The following is a 24,794-nucleotide window of genomic DNA, read 5'->3' on the forward strand; positions in this document are numbered from 1 at the left end:
ACTAATTAAAGGTTAATTTTTAAGTGTATTTTTTGCTGTATACAGATCTTGATCCATTAATACCATACCAGTAGCTATATTGATTGTTTGAAGTGATATGGCTGGTTTTTTGACCGCAGGCATTGATACTAATAGCTGGATCTCAGAAGCCAAGGAGGTCTTCTCAGAGAGAAGTTTCGTTCAAAAAAAGTATACCCCAACTCTTAATGGTGCTTTCAGTGATTTGACTAAAATGTATAAGGAGCGAACTATTTCCTGGTGGGAGGTGCAGTCGCTCGAGAACTATCTTAGGGACAGAATAGTCCCTAGATTTTTTGAGGATTTCACTGACACCGGGTTTCAGATATAAGAATTCTGATCTGGCCCTAAAGTGGGAGAAGGAGGTTACAGATTGCTCACTTAGACTGATGACATTGCTGCTGGAAGAGGAAAGGAAAAATTTAGCGGGTCTCGAAGTAGGATTGAAGGAACAAATCGAGATAACAAAGAAATTTTCAAACGATAAGGAGTTTGCAGCGAAGGAGGTGACCCTGCAAAACACTATCGAAAAATTCCAATATCATCTTAAAGAAAAAAAACATAAGTTTTATGTACGAAACCTACAGGAATTTAGAGATAACAAAGCCTACACCTTCTTCTCCAGCAGACCCATCAGACAGAGTGAGCCGGAAAGTACCTCCACTGACACAGAAGCTTCCGATTTAGAAGGTAGAGGTACGGCCTTTCGAGGGAAAGGGAAGAATAAAGGAAGGGGGAGGGGTAATGGTCGTTTTTTAGAGCAAACAAATTATTTCCTAAGAAACAGACAACGGCAACACAACACCCCCCTACAGGTAGGTCAGCCCAAGTAATTAATTTATCAAAGCATACCCTCACAGACACAGAGATGTCAGTTTTAAGTAAAGGCCTGGGTTTTGTACCGACTACTGATTTTGATCCATTTGAAGGGGTGAAAGATCTAAATCTTTTCACGAGGAAGCTAAAATGGAAAAAAATTTTTGTAAGAGAGAATAGAAAACAGAGCACTAAGTTGGGTATACCAGAAGATATCCTTGGGGACGTAAGACTTCTTTACAGTATTGGAGAAACTGATCCTAACATGAATGGCTTGGGACCATTTACACAATTGAAGGTAAAAAGTGACAAAATGCCACCATCAATGAGTGACGTAGGTTCCATAGATATTTTTTGTAACTTGGTCACCAGGGATCTCGAAAAAATTCGTGGGGGTCGCTCGGTTGATTTCAATCTTACCAAGACTGAAATGGCGAGCTTGATATCTCTTGAGCACTCTTCTGACCTAATAATAAAGAAATCTGATAAAGGTGGCAACATTGTTTTAATGGATGTGGATAACTACAAGGATATGTGCTTGAATATTTTGGGTGACAGTGATGGTTATGGTAGACTTGCGGCTAATCCTACAAAATTGTTCCATCGTGAGCTGAAAGACATTCTATTGAAAGCAAAGGATAAGAACCTGATAGACAAAGGCGAGTTTGATTTTTTGCTCCCTAGATTCCCAGTGCCTGCCACCTTCTATTGTCTCCCTAAGATACATAAGGGGATTAACCCGCTTAAAGGGAGACCAATAGTATCAGGGGTGGGGAGTCTCACTCAGAATCTAGGTGTGTATATTGATGAACTTTTGAAGCCCTTTGTCGTGTCGCTCAATTCATACCTTAGAGACACCTCAGATCTGTTGAAAAAACTTGATGGTATTACCATTGAGAGAGATGTAATACTAGCTAGTATTGACGTTGAATCTTTGTATTCTTCAATTAGACACAAAGTAGGGTTAAAAGCTGTTGCACACTTCCTGAATAGCAGAGGTAGGCAATTTAGTGAACATAATGCCTTCCTACTGGAGCTCTTGGAGTTTTCCCTCACACGTAACATCTTCACTTTTGGAAACCAGCTTTACCACCAGCTCAGGGGCACCGCGATGGGCAGCCCTTGTGCGCCATCGTACGCTAATTTGCTCCTGGGCTGGTGGGAGGAAGCGTTTGTGTTCGGTGACGAGTCCACTCTGCCCATAGACAAGATTCTGCTATGGTGCAGATTTATTGACGACATTTTCATCTTATGGAGGGGCTCAGAGGTAGAATTGGCTCAAATGGTACAAGAACGTAATAGCAATAATTTGGGTCTGTTCTTTACATTTGAGGTGAACAGCTTGAGGTTACCCTTTTTGGATGTCCTTATTGAAAAAAATAGTGAGGGAAATATTATCACCAGTACCCATCGGAAAGAGACGGCGACTAACTCACTGTTGCGGTGGGAGAGTGGTCATCCGATAGCATTGAAAAAGGGCATCCCTAAGGGCCAGTTCTCTAGAATCAAGAGAAACTGTTCGGATACAGAGAAGTGTGCATCTCAGTTTGATGACCTTGAAGACAGATTTAGGGAAAGAGGTTATCCCAATAAAATCATCAAGAAAGCACGGGATGAGATCAGCAAAATTGATAGACCAAAGTTACTATTCCCCCCTCTTGTAAAGAGGAATGCGGATGAAATAATACGTTTTGTCACAACCTTCAACAATGGTTCAAAAGCCATGAGAGAAATACTGGAGAGGCATTGGTCCATCTTGAAAATGGACTCCGATATTGGTAAACTCATTCCTGACAAACCCCAAATCACGTTCAGGAAAGCGAGATCACTACATGATAGGTTGGTGCACAGCCACTTTGTTGAAGGTGGTGGTGCGGGGTGTGAGTGGTTGAAAAACAACCTGATAGGATGTTTTCAGTGTAGTGGCTGCCTGGCGTGCAGTGTTATAAAAGTAGGGAAAAAGTTCCTGAGCAATAACACTGGCAAAGAATTTGATATCCGATGCTTTGTCAACTGCAGAACAAAGGGGGTCATATATAAAGCCACATGTTCTTGTGGGAAGGAATATATAGGCAAGACCAGGAGGGAATTCAGACGGAGGATAGGTGAGCATTTGAGGGACATAAGACTGAGAAATGATACCCCGTTGGCCAACCATGTTAATACTGTTCATGGAGGGGCCGGGGGTCATGTGACCTTTCAGGGAATAGATATTGTTCCCCCACTTAAACGAGGCGGTGATTGGGATAAAAAAATCCTGCAAAAAGAATCAAGATGGATATTTAGGTTAAAAACGGTCTATCCCCTCGGCCTAAATGAGACCCTTTCCTATGCACCGTTTCTTTAGGTGTAGGATTAGTGGTAGTTAGGAGGGAGAGCCATCGCACGAGCGGGGGCGCCATACACCGTATCTTTAGGGTGCCAACCTCCGCGGGTAGGTAGGGCAAGTTGGTTTTGAGAAAGAATAGTTGGTGGTGGAGTTGGTAGAGTGACTGTTCTTTCCTGCCTCTTTTTAGTTCAATTAGGGGTCTCAATATCAGCCTCTGGGTTGCTTCCTGGTCGTTAGCCTCTATTCCTCTAGTATTTTTAACAGTTCTTCTAGTGGTAGTTTTTGTTTGTGCCCCCAAGGATCTTGTAAGAAATTTCCCCCCCCTCCCTTCCCATACCCTTGTGTACTCTCTGAGATTAGTATTTTCTATTGAGATCTAGCTTTATCTGATAATCCCTGGGTTTTTATGAATCAGCACATATTATCTGGTAGCAACTTCGCCCCTATTTTTCTATTTTCCGCTTATTAATAGGGCGGTCTTTGTTACGTAGATGGCAGTGTTCAGTTGTATAATGAACATCACGCATGCGCAGTGGAATGCTGGCTAAGCGTTGCTGCTAATCTATGAGTGGGGCGGACCTTGGAGACGCATGAGCGTGTCATCGTGACGTCTCGGCTCTGTTTGCATAATGGAGGCGGACACTGTGGACGCGTGTGCGCTCGGCTTTTGACGTTTAGGTAAGGAAACGTCATTAGAGCGCCAGGATAGTGATCGTCACTTCCGGAGGGACCTTGCGTTCCATTGCTGCATCCCACGGTTTAACATAGAGACCGGGAGCGCATGTGCGGATGTGAGGTCACACGCTGGCAAAGGAGCGGTGACTATTTAAACATGGCGATTATAGAGTAGTGGTGTGCAGCCTGGATGATGTATGCTGTCACCACTAGGTAAGTCGACCGCTCTTGTATACCTTTACTTGGAAAGTTTGCTGTAAGAGGAGTTCAATTATGCTTGCATCCTCTGTTTATTCCCTATGGTTTTTGTTTCACTTTTAGTAAACCCTGGTAAGGTTTCATAACTGGAACCTATTTCTCCGCTTTCAAGCCTCCCCTGATGATTATGGGACATATGAAACGCGTCGGGAGAAGGAGAACTTGGGAAGGACAGTAATTTATAATTATTATTATTATTATTATTATTATTATTTATTTATAGAGCACCATTGATTCCATGGTGCTGTACATGAGAAGGGGGTTACATACAAAATACATATACAAGTTACAGTAGACAGTCGATAATCCAGAGGGATCCCAGATCTTAGTTTAAAGGAACTGTGGAAACGCCTATAAAGATTAGAAACTGTCCGCTGGATGATTGTGGAAATTGAATGCACCAACAGTGGTGAGATCGTTCCATTTATTTACATGTATTATTGCCCCAGTGAATCTTGGTGTTTGGGAGCATTGACATGTTTTTTTGAACCACTGACGCCTATTGGTCAGAAAGGTAATGATTATTACCTGATCAACAGGTTGTGTACTTATTTGCTTTGTCCCCTAAACAAGGACTGTTGCATATATGTATGAAACAACACATTGGTGGGGGTAGCCAATTCTTTTCCCTAGTGTGTTGTCAGTAAATAGATCAGCACTTAATCTGTGGCTTGGTGGCCACTTTTATATATATTTACTTTCTGCGGCAGAGTGCTTGGATCCCTCTGAGAAAAGTGGGTATCACAGTACGGCATTTTCTGTGGCAGATACTGATTTTATAGAGGCATGATGAATCCTCTTTTTAAAGAGACTAATTAAAGGTTAATTTTTAAGTGTATTTTTTGCTGTATACAGATCTTGATCCATTAATACCATACCAGTAGCTATATTGAATAAACACAGTACAAGTTTAAAACCATTAAAAAACACAATTCTCCTTTACAGTAAATAGGGGATCCTCTCCCACAATCCGTATACGATATCACAAGGCAGCTGACTAGATGTAAGATCCATACAGTGTAATCAGTACAGAATTGCACAAAAAGTGTATGAGAAACACAGCATATAACCAGAGATATTTACCAATAATGGTGGTTAAGTCAAATAACCAAAGAAAGAACCCTAAAGGTACCGTCACACTAAGCAACTTACCAGCGATCCCAACAACGATAGGGATCGCTGGTAAGTTGCTAGGAGGTTGCTGGTGAGCTGTCACACTGCGACGCTCCAGCGATCCCACCAGCAACCTGACCTGGCAGGGATCGCTGGAGCGTGGCTACACGAGTTGCTGGTGAGCTCACCAGCAACCAGTGACCAGCCCCCAGCTCCTTGCTCTCCTAGTACAGCACACATCGGGTTAATTACCTGATGTGTGCTGCAGCTAAATGTGCACAGAGCAGGGAGCAGCGCACACTGAGCGCTGGCTCCTTGCTCTCCTACTTACAGCACACATCAGGTTAATTAACCCGATGTGTCCTGCAGCTAGCTACATGTGCACAGAGCAGGAGCCGGCAGCACAGGCAGTGAGAGAGGCTGGTATCAAAGGTAAATATCGGGTAACCAAGGACAGGGCTTCTTGGTTACCCGATGTTTACATTGGTTACCAGCCTCCGCAGAAGCCGGCTCCTGCTGCCTGCACATTTAGTTGTTGCTGTCTCGCTGTCACACACAGCGATCTGTGCTTCACAGCGGGACAGCAACAACTAAAAAATGGTCCAGGACATTCAGCAACAACCAACGACCTCACAGCAGGGGCCAGGTTGTTGCTGGATGTCACACACAGCAACATCGCTAGCAACGTCACAAAAGTTGTTCGTTACCAGCGATGTTGCTAGCGATGTTGCTTAGTGTGACGGGGCCTTAAGAACATCAGCAGTCAGAAGGGTATGCAAGACTGTGAGATTGTAGTCTGAGCAACAATAACGGTCCTGCTGGTTAAGCAAACATAGCAGATAAACAACAGATGGAACGTTCACAAGACAGGCATCACTGAATTGTATTATTTAACCTTTGCAGCATGCTGTCTTCAGCTTAGGCCTCCGACACACATCCGTTAAAAACGTGCGTGTTTTGTCCATTTCCGTATATACCGGAGACATGGACAAACGTGTACCAATGTTAATCTATGTTTGTGGTCAAACTTGCATTTTTCATCATGTCCGTGTGTCCGTGTCCGTGATCCGTATGTGTTTCCGTTTTGCACGGAAGCACGTCCGTTTTCTGCACGGAGCACGCACACACGGACACCATGAAAGTGAATGGTTTGGTACGCACAAGTACATGACACGGATGCATCTCTGTATGCTCCGTCTATGTTTTGTGCTTTTTTCTAGCAATGTCGGTCATTCTTTCTTTTTCAGTCTATCTCCCTCAGTCCGTCGGTCTGTCTCTCTGTTTGTCTGTCGGTCTCTCTCTGTCTTGTCTGTCCCTCTCTCACTGTCTGTCGGTCAGTCTCTCCCCTGTCTAATACTTACCGTTCCCCGATCACTGCCGCAGCGCTGCACAGCTGTTCACTAAACTCCGGCGGCTTTTCCCCTTTTGAAAAAGCCGGCCGCTAATTAAACAATCTCGTATTCCCTGCTTTCTCCGCCCACAGGCGCTTATGATTGGTTGCAGTGAGACACCCCCCCACGCTGAGTGACAGCTGCCTCACTGCAGCCAATCACAGCCGCCGGTGGGCGGGACTATACTGTACAGTAAAAAAAATAAATAAATAATTTTAAAAAACGGTGTGCGGTTCCCCCCTCATTTTGATACCAGCCAGAGTCAAGTCACATGGCTGAAGGCTGGTATTCTCAGGATGGGGAGCTCCACGTTATGGGGAGCCCCCCTGCCTAACAATATCAGAAAGCAGCCGCCCAAAATTGCCGCATCCATTAGATGCGATAGTTCTGGGACTCTACCCGGCTCTTCCCGAATTGCTCTGGTTCGTTGGCAATCGGGGCAATAAGGAGTTAATGGCAGCCCATAGCTGCCACTAAGTCCAAGATTAATCATTGCAGGCGGCTCCCCGAGATACCTTCCATGATTAATCTGAAAATTTAAGTAACTAAACACACACACAATGAAAAATTCTTTATTTGAAATAATAAACATTAAAAAAAACCCTCGTTCACCAATTTAATATGCCCCAAATACCCATCCATGTCTGGCGTAATCCACGGAGGTCCAGTGTCGCTTCCAGCTCTGCTACATGAAGGCGACAGGAGCTGCAGAAGAACACCTCCGCTCCTGACAGCTCCATGCAGAAACTGAGTTGAGTATCACGATCACCGATGACGTCACTCAGGTAACTCGCGGCCACCGCTGGATCCTCCACCTGTGACAGCAAGTCACCCAGGTGACAGCGATGAAGTCACAGGTGAGTTGTGGTCACGGGGGGAGTATCCAGCTGGATTAGCGGTCACCGGTGAGTGCTTCATGGGTGACCGCTAATCAGGACGCGACATAGACAGAGCCGCGGTATGACAATGAAGTTGGGTGAAGTTCACCCGAGTTCATTCTAAGCACGCGACACTGTCTGCTGTCAGCGGTTATGTATCAATGACATTTAGCATCACACACACGGACATTTCACACGGACAACACACGCACGTCAGTTAAGTTTCACACGCACACACGAGCATTACAAACACACACACACGGCTAGCATACGCAGTTCACACAGATGCCACACGGACCAAAAAAAGGACACAAAAACGGAAAACGGACCCGAAAAACGGACGTAACACACGTGCGTGTTTTTCACGGATGTGTGTTGAAGGCCTTACATAGCAAAAACCTGCTGACAGATTCCCTTTAACTAATTAAATCCCACTGTTAATTTCTGACAGTGGCATTTAACGTGTGACGTCAGGAAGCGAGTCATTACCTGCCCCTATTGGTGGCCCCATGGATGTGGTCACAGCATGCCATTGTCATAACATCCGTGGGTAAGCTAATGACCTCTGTCACTGTCAGCACATATTTCCTGTGAATACCGGCTGAGCCCTGGCATTCACAGGAGATCAGCATTTCCGCTGTACAGAGTATGGTGAAGAACTGTAAATAAGCCATCCTAATGTTTCTAAAGCTTCTACTCTATCCTATATTTCCATAATTAACTTATTTCTGGCTTTTATACCAAATGTTGGTTTGCAAGAAGTAAAGAAAAATGAATGAGTGTATGACTGTAGGTTCAGATTATACAAGGTTTGTTTATACACGCAATGAAAGAGATACATAGGTCTACATAAGAGCTAGAGTCAGAAAACAGTGTAAAAAATATTTTTTTTTTTGCTTCACCTTTTAATATAGATGAAAAAAGTAGTTGCAAAGGTATATAATGCTCATAGTGTTTAATAAATAACTCCAGGCAATATCGCCCTCTTTTAAGTTTAATAGTAATAATAATTGCTGAAATCAGTTTTTAATTACTATGGACAGGAGGACAGTGAGAAACCATAAAAGAGCTGAAGGAAATTTAATTAGAGATAAAGTTTTTATGAGAGGTCTTAATGTATTTTACCTCAACTAACCTAACAATAAAGGTAGTACAAGTTACAATGACATCTGGCACAAAACCACATGTACAAATTATGCAGGGGTAATAAAAGGTAGTTCATTAGCAATGGAAATGATGCTACAACATTTTTGAGACGCTGCACATTTGCATACAGATACATAATTACATCATTTGCAGCTGTTGTGTTCTCCTTGTTGTTGTGGTACGTTCTTGCATCTTTATTTCCAAATATCTTCCTGCCGCTATGTAAATATGTTTTGCGCTTCATATTTAGGTTACTTCCTTAATTTACAATTTTTCTCATGTTTGATGACAATGTTCTGAACGTACTCACACACCAGAACATCTTTAGCATTAGAGGTCCATCGAGAGTTACAAGTACATGGGTAATCATCCATTTAATTTGCTTTGCATGATTATGTAGTTTGTGTTCTTGTAATAGGTTTCTCACTTTCTCGGCTTTAATTTAAAGTTGAAAATTCAGTCCAAGGAATGAAAAAAAGACAATAAGACCAAAGGATAATATGGTTTTAGATGATAATGATTATCTACTTGTCTTTTTTTATAACTATGAGGGTGGAAAAGGAAAATCTGGTGGATTTAGACTCTTAGCAAAAAATATGCTGTATGAAATGATTTCATATTATTTTGGTTATACTTCAAGCACTTGATAGTACAGTATTTTTTTTTACATGCTAACAATTAGTGATGAGCGAGTACTAAAAAGCTCGGGTGCTCGAGGCTCGGGCCGAGCATCCCAAGATACTCGTGTACTCGGCCCGAGCACCGAGCCCAATGTTATCCTATGGGAGACCCGAGTATTTTTCTGAAATGACCCCCGGCAGCATGTAGAAACCCTAAAAATGTCACAAAAGTCTCAGAAGAGTGCTCAAATGACATGGCATCAGCATGGGGAAGACCCCTTGAAGCATTTAGCACTCAAAAGTCACAGCTGTGAACAATTTTGTCCGAGTTTTATGCTATTTTTACGGACTCACCAGAAAACCTTCCAAAATGACACCAAAATGAATTTTCATGGCGGAAATGTTAAGGGCACATACCCAATAGTGAGATAGAGCTGGTGTATGTTACTTTTTGAGATTAATACATGAAAGATTTTACGTAAAACATTGTGTGTCACTCCGATGTCCAAAACGCACGTTTTGTGCTTTTTACTAGCGATGTCGGTCATTTTTTTTTTTCATTCTATCTCCCGTCGGTCGGTCTTGCTCTGTCGGTCTCTCTCTGTCTTGTCTGTCCCCCTCTCACAGTCTGTCGGTCATTCTCCCCCCTCTCTCTTACTTACCGTTCCCCGATCACTGCCGCGGCGCTGCACAGCTGTTCACTAAACTCCGGTGGCTTTTCCTCTTTTGAAAAAGACGGAGATTAAACAATCTCATATTCCCTGCTTTCCTGCTTTTCGGCGCCTATGATTGGTTGCAGTGAGACACGCCCCCACGCTGAGTGACAGGTGTCTCACTGCACCCAAACACAGCAGCCGGTGTGTGTATACTGTGCAGTGAAATAAATAATTAAATAATTAAAAAAAACGGCGTGCGGTCCCCCCCAATTTTAATACCAGCCAGATAAAGCCATATGGCTGAAGGCTGGTATTCTCAGGATGGGGAGCTCCACGTTATGGGGAGCCCCCCAGCCTAACAATATCAGTCAGCAGCCGCCCAGAATTGCCGCATACATTAGATGCGACAGTTCTGGGACTGTACCCGGCTCTTCCCGATTTACCCTAGTGCGTTGGCAAATCGGGGTAATAAGGAGTTAATGGCAGCCCATAGCTGCCACTAAATCCTAGATTAATCATGTCAGGCGTCTCCCCGAGATTCCTTCCATGATTAATCTGTAAATTACAGTTAAAAAACACACACACCCGAAAAATCCTTTATTAGAAATAAAAAACACTAACAAAGTCCCTCATCACCAATTTATTAACCCCGACAAACCCTCCATGTCCGGCGTAATCCACGGACCTCCAGCGTCGCATCCAGCTGTGCTGCATGAAGGTGACAGGAGCTGCAGAATACACCGCCGCTCCAGTCAGCTTCACACAGCAACTGAGGTGAGTATAGCGATCAGCTGAGCTGTCACTGAGGTTACCTGGATCCAGCGGTGGATGCAGCGGTGGCCGCGGGTAACCTCAGTGACAGCTCAGCTGATCGCGCTACTCACCGCCGCTCCGGTCAGCTCCATGCAGCAATTGAGGTGAGTATAGCGATCAGCTGCTGTCACTGAGGTTAATCGCGGCACCGCTGGATCCAGCGGTGGCCGTGAGTTACCTGACTGACAGCAGCTGATCGCGCTACTCACCTCAGTTGCTGTGTGAAGCTGACCGGAGCGGCGGTGTATTCTGCAGCTTCTGTCACCTGAATGTAGCAGAGCTGGATGCAACGCTGGAGGACTGTGGAGTACGCCGGACATGGAGGGTTTGTCGGGGTTAATAAATTGGTGATGAGGGACTTTGTTAGTGTTTTTTATTTCTAATAAAGGATTTTTCGGGTGTGTGTGTTTTTTAACTGTAATTTACAGATTAATCATGGAAGGTATCTCGGGGAGACGCCTGACATGATTAATCTAGGATTTAGTGGCAGCTATGGGCTGCCATTAACTCCTTATTACCCCGATTTGCCAACGCACTAGGGTAAATCGGGAAGAGCCGGGTACAGTCCCAGAACTGTCGCAACTAATGTATGTGTCAATTCTGGGCGGCTGCTGACTGATATTGTTAGGGTTGGGGGCTCCCCATAACGTGGGGCTCCCCATCCTGAGAATACCAGCCTTCAGCTGTATGGCTTTATCTGGCTGGTATTAAAATTGGGGGGACCGCACGCCGGTTTTTTTAATTATTTATTTATTTATTTTACTGCACAGTATAGACACGCCCACCGGCTGCTGTGATTGGGTGCAGTGAGACACCTGTCACTCAGCGTGGGGGCGTGTCTCACTGCAACCAATCATAGGCGCCTGTGGGCGTGGAAAGCATGGAATATGAGATGGCTGTGTGCAGAGCACAGCGCGCCCGCCGGTATAAAGGCTCGGTCACGCTATGCAGGCTGGCCAATCACTGCAATTCCACAACTAACAGGGCTGTGGCATTGCAGTGGTCTGCCAGCCAATCCCTGCATGAGGGCTGGCTCTCAAAAGAGTGCCAACATGCAGGGATGAAGACCACGAGTACAGCACAAGTATCACGAAATTACTCGGTACCCGCCGAGTAGCCCGAGTACAGTGATACTCGTGCGAGTACCGAGTAGTAACAAGCATACTCACTCATCACTACTAACAATGCTTCTGGAGACCTATACCCCATAAATTAAGCGGGCTCTCCTTTCTACAGTAATGTCAAATATGCGGACACTAACTGTGGTCTAGGCACATTGTGTGGTCCAGAAGAGAGTGGGGCATTTGGATTTTGGAATGCAGGTTTTGCTAGATTTCTTTTTTGAGGAGGAGATATAACATTTTTCTAGAGTCTTTGTGCTACCAGTAACATGAAACCCCACTATATTTCCTTTAACAGATGATGGACCTAAGTGAGGACTTTTGTTTTTGTGGGTTGAATTGAATATTTTGGATCAGTCCACATTTATGCTGTGCTCTATGTTGAGCGCTTACAGCATAGTTTCCATCCACAGCTCTGAAATATGTGATTCACGCAAAATCCATAACTTATCTATTCAATAACGAGGCAGCAGAATTACTCTGGACTCTGTTCGTCCTCTGTTCAGTGGTGACCGTTTTTTCAAGACCAAAAAGTGACTGCACTTTTGGGAATACCTAAAAATTCCTGTAAAAAGTGTAAAAAGTTGGACACCGCCGCACCACTGGCCAGATGGGAGTTTGACTCCCTCTACCTCATTACAGTGAATTTTCCATTTAAATTTTGTCTGAATCACATTTTTCAGATATTTACATGTAATCTCCGCTGTAAATGCTCAGCATAGAGTGCAGGATAAATATGAACCACCATATACTGCGATCTTTGGGAGGTAGAATAAACAAATCAACAGCAGAAGAATTGTCTTTATTTATTTTTTTTTACACCTTTGTGATATAGGTGATGAGGTGCCTTTATTCCTCCGGTCAATACGATTACAGCAATACCCTCACCGTGGCCCTGATCCACTCTCGCCTTGACTACTGTAACTCTCTATTAATCGGTCTCCCCCTAACTAGACTTTCTCCTCAGGGTCACCTATCTGGCTAACCGCTACTCGGATGCCTCTGCTCTGTGCCAGTCATTGCACTGGCTGCCCATATATCACAGGATCCAATTCAAATTGCTTGTTCTCACCCACAAAGCTCTCCACAGTGCAGCACCCCCCTACATGTCCACCCTCCTCTCTGTCTATCACCCCACCCGTTCTCTACGCTCTGCAAGCGACTTTCGACTAACATCCACACTAATTTGAACCTCCCACTCCCGGATTCAAGACTTCCTCTGAGCTGCACCAACCCTCTGGAACGCTCTACCCCAAGAAGTTAGGACAAATCACAACTTACTCAGCTTCAGACGCACCCTAAAGACACATCTTTTTAGGGCAGCCTATCACACTCCCTAATCAAATTCAATTCACATAGTCCCTCTACAACTTTTCACAACATAACTCCACATCAAACTCCATGGCACCCAAAGGCCTCTCAAGGCTCTGGCCCACTGGTCCAGGAAACCATTATCTAGCCTCCATTTCCGTGAGACGGCTGGATTGTCATTGTAAATAAACACTTGTACCTTGTCCCTCCCCACCATCTCATTGTGGATTGTAAGCTCTCACGAGCAGGGTTGTGTTTTTTCTTCTAAATATTGAATTTTCTATAACTGTTACTTGTTTGTGTATGATCCTCCTGAATTGTAAAGCGCTGCGGAATATGTTGGCGCTATAGAAATAAAGATTATTATTATACCAGATTATTGTATTTTTAAGTTTGGCTACTATCACACTTAAAATGTCTTTTTACAAAATAAAGATTTTTTTTTGCATCACCAGATTTTGAAGGGTATAGCTTGTTTATTTTTCTTCTAAAAGAGTCATGTGAGTTCTTGTTTTTTGTGGGATGAGTCTGAAATGTTATCAGTACCATTTTGGGCCACAAAGTGTTTTTTTATTGTTTTCTCGTCTGGGTTTTGTGACGCAGAATAAGAAGAAACATGTCATAAAAGTGATAAGACAGTTTTATTCTTCGGGTAAGTATGAGTACAGCAATACCATCTTTACAGTTGAAACCAGAAGTTTACATACACTATCTAAAAAGACACATCTGCATGTTTTTCTCACTATCTGACATGAAATCAGAATAAACCTTTCCTGTTTAAGTCAATTAGGAATCAAAATTATTTATATTTGCCAAATGCCAGAATAATGAGAGAGAATGTTTTAAGGCATTTTTTTATTACTTTATGCAAAGTGAACAGTTTACATACACTTATATTACTATGTTTTTAAATAATATGGGACAGCCGATATGATGATGTCATGTCTTTGGAAGCTTCTGATAGGTTTATTGGCAACACATGAATTAATGCACACCTGAAACAAATTGCTTCTTTGTGTAGCATAATGGGAAATTTAAAATAATTCAGCCAAGATCTCAGTAAGAGAATTGTGGATTCACACAAGTCTAGTTCATCCTTGGGTGCAATTTCCAGATACTTGAAGGTGCGTCGTTCATCTGTACAAAGAATTATATACAAACAAGATGGGAATGTCCAGCCATCATACCACTCAAGAGGGAGACGGTTCTGTGTACCAGAGATGAACGTGCTTTGGTCAGACCAAAGGGCATATCAGCCCAAGAACAAAAGTAAAGGACCTTGTGAAGATGTTAGCGGAAGCTGGTAAGATTGTTTCATTATCCACTGTGAAATGAGTACCGTATCAACATGGGCTGAAAGACCACTCTGCCAGGAAGAAGCCTTTACTTCAAAAGAAACAAAAAAGCCAGATCAATGTTTGGAAATGCACATAGGAACAAAAACCTTAGTTTTTGGGGACAAGTCCTGTGGTCTGTCAAAACGAAAATTGAACTGTTTGGCCATAATGACCATTGTTCTGTTTTGATAAAAAAGAGAGAATCTTTGAAGCCTAAGAACACCATCCCAACTGTAAAATACAAGGGGTGGCAGCATCATATTGTGGGATTATTTGCTACTGGAGGGACTGATGCACTTCACAAAATAGATGGCATCATGTGGAAAAAAGATTATGTGGCAATACTGAAGCAACATCTCAATAGTTCAGCTCAGAACTTAAAGCTTGGGCGGAAATGGGTTTTCCAGATGGACAATGAACCGAATCATACTGCCAAACTCGTTACAAAGTGGCTTAAGGATAACAAAGTCAATATTTTGGAGTGGCTATCACAAAGCCTTGAACTAAAGGTCGCTTTACACGCAACGACATTGCTAAAGCGATCTCGTTGGGGTCACGAATTTTGTGACGCACATCCGGTCGCTTTAGCGATGTCTTTTCGTGTGACACCTATGAGCGATTTTGTATCGTCGCAAAAATGGTCAAAATCGCTCATCGGTGACATGGGGGTCCATTCTCGAATATCGTTGCTGCTGCAGTAACGATGTAGTTCGTCATTCCTGCGGCAGCACACATCGCTCCGTGTGACAGCGCAGGAACAAGGAACCTTTCCTTACCTGCGTCCACCAGAAAAGGAGGAAGGAAGGAGGTTGGCGGGATGTTACGTCCGGCTCATCTCCGCCCCTCCGCTTCTATTGGGTGGCTGCTTAATGACATCGCTGCGACGCCGCACGGACCGCCCCCTTAGAAAGGAGGCGGATCACTGGTCACAGTGACGTCGCTAGGCAGGTAAATAGTGTGACGGGTGTGGGCGATGTTGTGCTCCACGGGCAGCGATTTGCCCATGTCGCACAACCGATGGGGGCAGGTACCCACACTAGCGATATCGGTACCAATATCGCAGCATGTAAAGTGGCCTTAAGTCCTAAAATGTAATTATTTATATTTATTTATTTTGGCGGTTGGTGACTCTTCACATTGTCATCAGGCCTTGTCCACAGGCTATTTACTTCATGCAGCATTTGCTTGGACCTGTCCCGCCCACAGCCATGACTCAGTCATGGGTACGGGATTGAAATAGACCAGGTGAGTGCTGCTAAGAGCAGTTCTACTATTCATATGTGAGGCCGTATGGCACATTTTATAAAAATATTTTAGTGTAGGACTGCCTCAAATGAGATTTGCCGTGACGTGGCGAGGCAGCTCAAGAAATTGCAATTTTTTGCCAAAAATCTCAAAATTTTTATAATAAGTACAGTTTGGAATTTTTAGTGCTGAAGTGCACATTTAGTGCTGGCTTTTTGTTTTTTTTTCATTATCGCAGCATGTAAAGTGGCCTTAAGTCCTAAAATTTATTGGCAAAGCTGAAAAGGCAGGTGCTAGCAAGGTGACCTACAAACATGGCTCAGTTATACCAGTTCTGTCAGGAGGAATGGGCCTACATTCTTACCAACTATTCTGAGAAGCTTGTGGAAGTATTTCCTAAACATTTGACTAAAGTCATGCAGTTTAAGGACAATGGTACAAAATACTAATGAAATATATGTAAACTTTTGACTTTACTTTGCAGAAAGTAATACAAATGTCAGCCTCCTGAAAAATTACTCCGAGATGGCAGAGCTGCTGCAGTAAGTTTAGGCTGTCTGCGCACTCTTTTTCCATTCTCACACTGCTGCTGTTCACCTGAGTTCACTGCAGCATCAGTTCTGCTTTTCCACACACCACCTCATATGTGATGTACTTACAAGGTGGATTTCCACCTTGCATATGCTGGAGAGACCATGTGAGCAGCAGCAGGCAATAGTGGCATTTCAGCTGCTGGACACAATGGGGAGTCGCCAAGCAGAACAACACTTCATGACCAACAGGTGGGACTCTATGCAGAAAGTGTGTGCTGTGTTGCATTGCTTCAAATACTCCATGAACATGGCCAGTGCTGATGATACCATCATCAGAATTGCTATCCTACTTCTATGCCTTCTTGAAAAAATGCTTTGGAGAAGATGGATGAGGATGAGGCACAAGAGGAAGAGGAGGAGGAACAAGGACTATTTACATCATTATCAGGCCAGTCATCCACACATAGCTCCGAGGGTGGATTCCTGTACCAAAAGTGGTCAGGTTCAAAACTATCCAGCTTTTGATACTCAGTCAAGATAAAGCCGACAGATGGGGGATGATATTATCAGGCTGGGGAGGCCCATAGTTATTGCTCCTCCCAGCATAAAAATAGCAGCATGCAGCCACCCAGAATTGTTGCATCTATTAGATGCTACAATTCCAGCATGTTACCCTGCTCATTCTGATTGCCCTGGTTTGGTGCAATTGGTGTAATATGAGAGATTAAAGATAGCTGTGATTTGTCAAAAATGCCAGCTGCCACAAAACCTTGGGTTTGGTGTATAATATCCAGCACCAAATCTGCATTTCTTGCAAGAAAACCCACGAGAAGATGCAGGTCTCATTGAATTCAGTGAGTTCACCTGTGTTGAGTTTACCTGCAGTCACAGGTATCTTGGGAACTTTCAGCTCTGACCACAGGTGAACTCAGTGACATAAAAGCTCGCAGCTGCAGCTCAGTCACTGTCTACCTAAAGCTGCAGCGGGCGGTCATGTTCTCTAATGTGCCAGCATGCTGCAACTTTAATATATAGCAGAACAGGGATTGTTGTGGCATGCTGCTATGTGGATTACATCAGACTTTGGTGTTTTGGGATATAATAAATTATAGAAAGACAGTGTTTGGGGTTTTTTTTAAATAAAGTTTTTTTCTGTGTTTTGTGTTTATTTCTTACTTACAGCATGGGGTAGTTTTATAGACCCCTTATCATTACTAATCCAAAGTTTAGTAGCAGATGTATTTTTTGACAAATGACATCTGTCATCAACCCTTAATATTATCACCGATTGCCACCGTACTAGGTCAATCAGGATGAGCAGGGTTTTAATGGATGTGACCATTCTGGTCTTCTGTGAGCTGCTATTTTAGACTGGGCAGGGCCCAATAATCATGAGCCTCCTCAGCCTGAGAATATAGCCCCCAGCTGTCAGCTTTATTTTGGCTGAATATCAAAATTAAGGGGGGCCACATGTAGTTATTTAAAATTATTTATTTAAATAGTTAAAAAGAAGCTAAATGAGGTTCCTTATATTTTGACACAACCAAGATAATGTGCATGGCTGGGGACTGCAGCCTGTAGACATCAGCCTTTTCTGTGCTGCGTATCAATATATGGGGGACTCTACATCATTAAATTATTTTTTATTTATTGTTACACGCCATTAAAGGACTCGGACAACCTCCATGAGGGTAACCAATCAGAAACACCAGCAGACTGACTGCAACCAATCACACACACTGTTACAAACGGAGCAGCAGTGAATATGCCTGAGATGGAATGAGAGAACCCAGTAGCAGAGTGGCAGCCATGCGAGCAGAGACTGGTAAGTAATCCCCTCCCCTCATGAAACAACTGCCCCTTGCTCCTCATACAGCATCGCTATGCTGGCCAAAGTCATAATAAGGCATAAGAATATCATTAGTGCAAATGCGAAGTGTTACTGTAAAAGACCAAATTTGAGAAAAGAATTTTGGAATCCGAATCAGCATCCAAATGGTCAAGGTTCATGCTGAATATGAGATCAGGTGAAGTCACTGAGTTTAATGAAGTCACCTGAGGTCAGGTTACCGCGGTCACAGGTAGAAGACTGTGGGAACTTCCAGCTGTGACCACAACTTACCTGCGTGTTGTCACCTCTGATTGTTGCTCAGTTTCTGCCAGAAGTCCGCAGTGGATGGTCCATGTACCATGATCCCACACGGTGCCTTCAGTAATGTAGCAGAGCTGGAATCGTCATGGGACCTCATGTGGATTACATAAGACTTGCAAGGATGTTTTGAGGCTTACTATAGTCGTGAAAAAGGGTATGTTTTTGTCTTTTACTTCAAATAAAGGATTTTTTCAGTGTTTGTGTTTTTGTTTACTTTGACCTAAAGGTTAGTAATGGGGGTCTCATAGATGCCTCCCATTACTAATCTAAGGTTTAGTGGCAGTTGTGAGCTGTGATTAACCACTTATTATCCCGATTGCCACAGCACCAGGGAAATTGGGAAGAGCTGGGTTTGTTGCATCTAATGGATGGCTGCGAGTTGCTATTTTTAGGCTGAGGGCCCAATAACTGGGGGTCTCCTCAGCCTGATAATACTAGCCCCCAGCTGTGGGGTTTATCTTGGCTTGGTATGAAAATCAGGGGGGGGGGGGGGAACCACACGCTGTTTTTTTAAAATGTTTTATTTGAATATTTTTTTTTAAAAAATCTGCATTCGGTTCCTCTTATTATGATAGACGGCCTAGATAAGTGCATAGCTGGTGGCTGCAGCCTGTAGCTGTATGCTTTATCATGGCTGGGCATCATAATATGGGGGGACTCTATGCCATTTTCACTCACTCAGCGTGAGGACACGTCTGACAGCAATCAATTACAGATGCAGGTGGGTGGGGAAAGTAGTGCAAATGCAATGAAGGTAATGAGAAGCCCTGCAAGTGAATGAATGGCTGCAGGAGCAGTTAGAGCTGCGCCAGAGGCTCGATAAGTACATCCCACTTGCTTTATTATTTTTTCCTTTATTCTTCCTTTTTTTTTTGTATTACCTGAGTGCCAGATCCCGATTGATACCCAGAATTCCCTGAGAATGCCGGGCTCGGCACCTTTAAACTCATGCGAGTCTGGTCTCCTAAAGTCCAGGTCTGCCCATCACTACTGATGAATCAAAATATGAAATATTTGGCTGTAACAGAAGGCAGTTTGATCACCAAAACACAAGTGTTTAGTACAATAATGTTTTCAGGTAACATTGAAGCATGGTGGAGAGTCCTTGCAAATTTGGACAAGCTTTATTTCAGATGGAGTTGAGAATTTGATAAAAACTAATGGTGTTCTCAATGCTGAGAAATACATTAATAAATTGATTACCTACAATATTATTATGCAGCAAGACAATGATCCCAAGCATACAACCAATAGTGTTAAGCCTGCTTTACACGTTGCAATTTCGAATACGATATCGTATGCGATTTGCAACGCCCCTATCGTATGTGCAGGATGTTCAATTTGTTGAATGTGCCGCACAAACGATTAACCCCCATCACACATGCTTACCTTCCATACGAGCTCAATGTGGGTGGCGAACGTTCACTTCCTGGAGTGGGAGGGACGTTCGGCGTCACATCGACGTCACGCGGCAGCCGGCCAATAGAAGCGGAGGGGCGGAGCTGAGCAGGACGTAAACATCCCGCCCACCTCCTTCCTTCCGCATTACCGGCCGGGAGCCGCAAGACGTAGGTAAGATCTGTTCATCGTTCCCGGGGTGTCACACACTGCAATGTGTGCTACCCCGGGTACGATGAACAATCTGATGTACAATTCATGAGGAATGTACGACATGCATGCGATGAACGTTTTACCGTTCAATCGCAATCACACGTAGCAGTTACACACTGCAATGTAACTTACAATGCCGGATGTGCGTCACTTACAACGTGACCCCGCCGACACATTGTAAGATACATTGCAGCTAGAGATGAGCGAACCGGTCCCGGTTCGGCTCGAGGCGGTTCGCCGAACGGGGGGTCTGGCTCGAGTTCGGCTCGTCGAACGTTCGACGAACCGAACTCGAACGTATAGGCTATAATGGGAGGCAATCACAAACACATAAAAATGCATTATAAATGTACACAAACAGTTAATAAACATTGCCATAACACTTACCGGTCCTCGCGATCCCTTCTGCACTCTGTCTCCTGCCGCTATTCCATCCGATGATCGCTGAATCCTCCCGGTGACCTGCACTGCCAGCAGAGAAGCAGGACCTATCGTGACGTCAAAATAGCCATGTGACCAGTCACGTGGCTATTATCTCATTGGCTACAGACTGGTCACATGACTATGACACGTCATGTAGGACCTGCGAGTGCATCTCTCCGGTACACGGTGCACATATGTGTATCGCCGTGTACCGGCGACATGCTCTAGCACACGGTCGACTCCCCGTTCCGTTAGGGACCGGCTGACACAGCCGGTCATTAACGGAGATCACCGTTGCCATAGCAACGCAGTTAGCGGTGACGTCACCGCTAACCGCGGCTCCGGGAGCACCGTTGCTATGGTAACGCGTCTGTCAGCGTTACCGCTAGCAGCCAGCAGTGATCACTCACGGAGTGAAGGCTGCACGCTGCTTCCCGATTGTAGTGAGCATTGTAGTTAGGATGGAGGTTCCCCAGCCCCAAGTGATGCCCCTCACTACAATCGTCACTACTACTACACTAGAAAGAAAGAAGACAGAAGAGCAGGATCGTGGAGGGCTGACATGGGTAATAAAGATGGAGTCTCTAATGTGTCTGTGTATTTATTTCTATTAAAGTATTTTTTCTCTGTGTGGTGTCTTTTTTTAACCCTTTATTGGAGATTCTTAATGGCCGGGTCAAACGTGCCTGACATTAAGAATCTCTGGCTTAATACTGGCTGGTAAAACAAAGCCAGTATTAACTCATGATTACCCAACAAGCCACCCGGCTCCAGGGCTGTTGGAAGAGTTGGATACAGCGCCAGATGATGGCGCTTCTATGAGAGCGCCATTTTCTGGGACGGCTGCGGACTGAAATCCGCAGCAGAGGCGCCCACAAACCTCGGGCTAACCTGTGCTGCGGATTCCAATCCCCAGCTGCCTAGTTGTACCCGGCTGGACACAAAAATAGGGCGAAGCCCACGTCATTTGTTTTTTAATTATTTCATGAAATATGTGAAATAATTAAAAAAAACGGGCTTCCCTATATTTTTGGTTCCCAGCCGGGTACAAATAGGCAACTGGGGGTTGGAGGCAGCCCGTGGCTGCCAGCTGTACCTGGCTAGCATACAAAAATATGGCGAAGCCCACGTCATTTTTTTGGTGGGCAAAAAACTTCTGCATACAGTCCTGGATGGAGTATGCTGAGCCTTGTAGTTCTGCAGCTGCTGTCTGCTCTTCTCCATACAGACAGACAGCAGCTGCAGAACTACAAGGCTCAGCATACTCCATCCAGGACTGTATGCAGAAGTTTTTTGCCCCCTGAAAAAATTATGTGGCTTCGCCATATTTTTGTATGCTAGCCAGGTACAGCAGGCAGGTACGGCTGCCCCCAACCCCCAGTTGCCTATTTGTACCCGGCTGGGAACCAAAAATAAAGGGAAGCCCTTTTTTTATTATTTCATGAATTTCATGAAATAATTAGAAAACAAATGACGTAGGCTTTGCCCCATTTTTGTGTCCAGCCAGGTACAACTAGGCAGCTGGGATTGGAATCCGCACCACCGGTTGGCCTGAGCTTTCTGGGCCCCACTGCTGCGAATTGCAGTCTGCAGCCGCCTCAGAAAATGGCACTTTCATAGAAGCGCCATCTTCTGGCGCTGTATCCAACTCTTCCAGCACCTGCCTGCTATACCTGGCTAGCATACAAAAATATGGCGAAGCTCACGTCCTTTTTTTGTAGCTTTTTGGCAAAAAAAAAAAAAAATGCTTCCCTGGATTTTCCATTGCCAGTGAAGGTAACACCAAGCAGTGGGGGTTAGCAGCCAGTAGCTGCTTGGATTACCCTTAGCTAGCAATACAAAAAATGCAGTGGGAGCTAACATATATTTTTTTTAATTATTTATTTAAATAACTAAAAATAAAATGGGCTTCCCTGTATTTTGATTGCTGGACATCACAGTGCTGTAAAAATAAATCTTTAAAAAAATGACGTAGCGCTCCGCGGTATTTTTGATTCTCAGCGCAGATAAAGCAGACAGCTATGGGTTGCCACCCCCATCTGCCTGCCGTTACCTTGGTTGGCAATCAAAATACAGGGAAGCCCATTAATTTTTTCTATTTAAAAAATAGTTAAAAAAAAAAAATTACGTTGGGTCCCCCCATTTTTGATAGCCAGCTAGGGTAAAGCAGACGGCTGTAGCCTGAAAACCACAGCTGGCAGCTTTACCGTGGTTGGGGATCCAATGTGGAGGTCCCCTCAGGCTCTTTTTTATAATTATTTTATAAATATTAATAATTACACAATAAAAGTAGGGGACCCCCCAAATTGGATCACCAGCCAAGGTAAAGCGGACAGCTGTGGTCTGGTATTCTCAGGGTGGGAAGGTCCATAGTTATTGGGCCTTCACAGCCTAAAAATAGCAGGCCGCAGGCACCCCAGACGTGGCGCATCAACTAGATGCGCCAATCCTGGCGCTTCACCCCAGCTCATCCCGTGCCCTGGTGCAGTGGCAAACGGGGTAATAAATCGGGTTGATACTAGCTGTAAAGTCACCTGAGATCAAGCCCAGCAGTTTGTGATGTCATGGCGTCTATTAGATACCCAACATCATAAACTGTCAGTACTAACAAAAACAAAAAATCGACAAAAGAAATTTATTTGAAAAAACAGTCCCCAAAACATTTCCTCTTTCACCAATTTATTGTAAGAAAAAAAATAAAGGGGTCCCACGACGACTCTGGACCGTCTAGAATATGGGGGGGAGACACTCAGGGAACGTATCCCCCATTTTCTAGGAGTGCGGACCCTTCATGTGAGGAGTGTGGGTGCAATGAATCTGCACTCACTCTCCCCGGGTCCACAGCAGCAGAGTCCATGTCGTAATGGTTGCTACCAAAGCTGCAATGCCCTGCTCATGAGGTAAGGGCATGCCTAATCAGGAGAACTACTGTAGAGGAAGCTCTGCTCACTGGTATATAGGTGCTCAGAGGTAATAATAGATAAAATTAGTGAGTAACCTCGGCACTCTATATCTCCCAGACTAAGTCAGTAAGTCACAACGGATAGTAATGCAAAATCACTCTTTATTGGTCCGTATTAAGAAAATTTTTTTTTCATAAGCATATATGTTTTTGTCCAAAACAAGTTACAAATGACGTTTCGGCCTGAGCCTTCGTCAGATTGGACTTATCTGCATGTAATCATGAAAAATGACAATAATCAGTATCACATAAGAGTGAGAGAACAATAACATAAACTCGAACAATGTAGAGGTACAATTGGGATGCAGCAAAAAAATTGCAACACAGCAAGAAATGAAACACATGATACAAATGTCATAATACAGTACAAGGACAATATAGTAATGACAAATATGGGGTCAGAGTAGACTTAGACAGCTCTGGTACGAAAGAGATGTCAATCATAAAGTAACATGTGCAGTAGGTGTAGAGCTACACTATGCATGGCAGAGCTAATGGGTAGACCGACCATAGAAAAAGTAGAGAAAAAGTGGAGAAAAAGTGGAGAATAAGTGGAACATAAGAGGAGAAAAAGTGGAGAAAAAGTGGAGAAAAAAGTGGAGAAAAAGTGGAGAAAAAGTGGAGAAAAAGTGGAGCATAAGAGGAGAAAAAGTGGAGATTAAGAGGAGAAAAAGTGGAGAAAAAGTGGAGAAAAAGTGGAGAAAAAGTGGAGAAAAAGTGGAGCATAAGAGGAGAAAAAGTGGAGAAAAAAGTGGAGAAAAAGTGGAGAAAAAGTGGAGATTAAGAGGAGAAAAAGTGGAGCATAAGAGGAGAAAAAGTGGAGAAAAAAGTGGAGAAAAAGTGGAGAAAGTGGAGAAAAAAATGGAGAAAAAGTGGAGAAAAAGTGGAGAAAAAGTGGAGAATAAGAGGAGAAAAAGTGGAGAAAAAGTGGAGAAAAAGTGGAGAATAAGAGGAGAAAAAGTGGAGAATAAGAGGAGAAAAAAATGGAGAAAAAGTGGAGAAAAAGTGGAGAAAAAGTGGAGCATAAGAGGAGAAAAAGTGGAGAAAAAGTGGAGAAAAAGTGGAGCATAAGAGGAGAAAAAGTGGAGAAAAAAGTGGAGAAAAAGTGGAGAAAAAGTGGAGCATAAGAGGAGAAAAAGTGGAGAAAAAGTGGAGAAAAAGTAGAGCATAAGAGGAGAAAAAGTGGAGAAAAAGTGGAGAAAAAGTGGAGCATAAGAGGAGAAAAAGTGGAGAAAAAGTGGAGAAAAAAGTGGAGAAAAAGTGGAGAAAAAGTGGAGAAAAAGTGGAGAAAAAGTGGAGATTAAGAGGAGAAAAAGTGGAGAAAAAGTGGAGCATAAGAGGAGAAAAAGTGGAGAAAAAAGTGGAGAAAACGTGGAGAAAACGTGG

Source organism: Anomaloglossus baeobatrachus, chromosome 1 (assembly GCF_048569485.1).
Source record: "Anomaloglossus baeobatrachus isolate aAnoBae1 chromosome 1, aAnoBae1.hap1, whole genome shotgun sequence".
Taxonomy (NCBI): Eukaryota; Metazoa; Chordata; class Amphibia; order Anura; family Aromobatidae; genus Anomaloglossus; species Anomaloglossus baeobatrachus.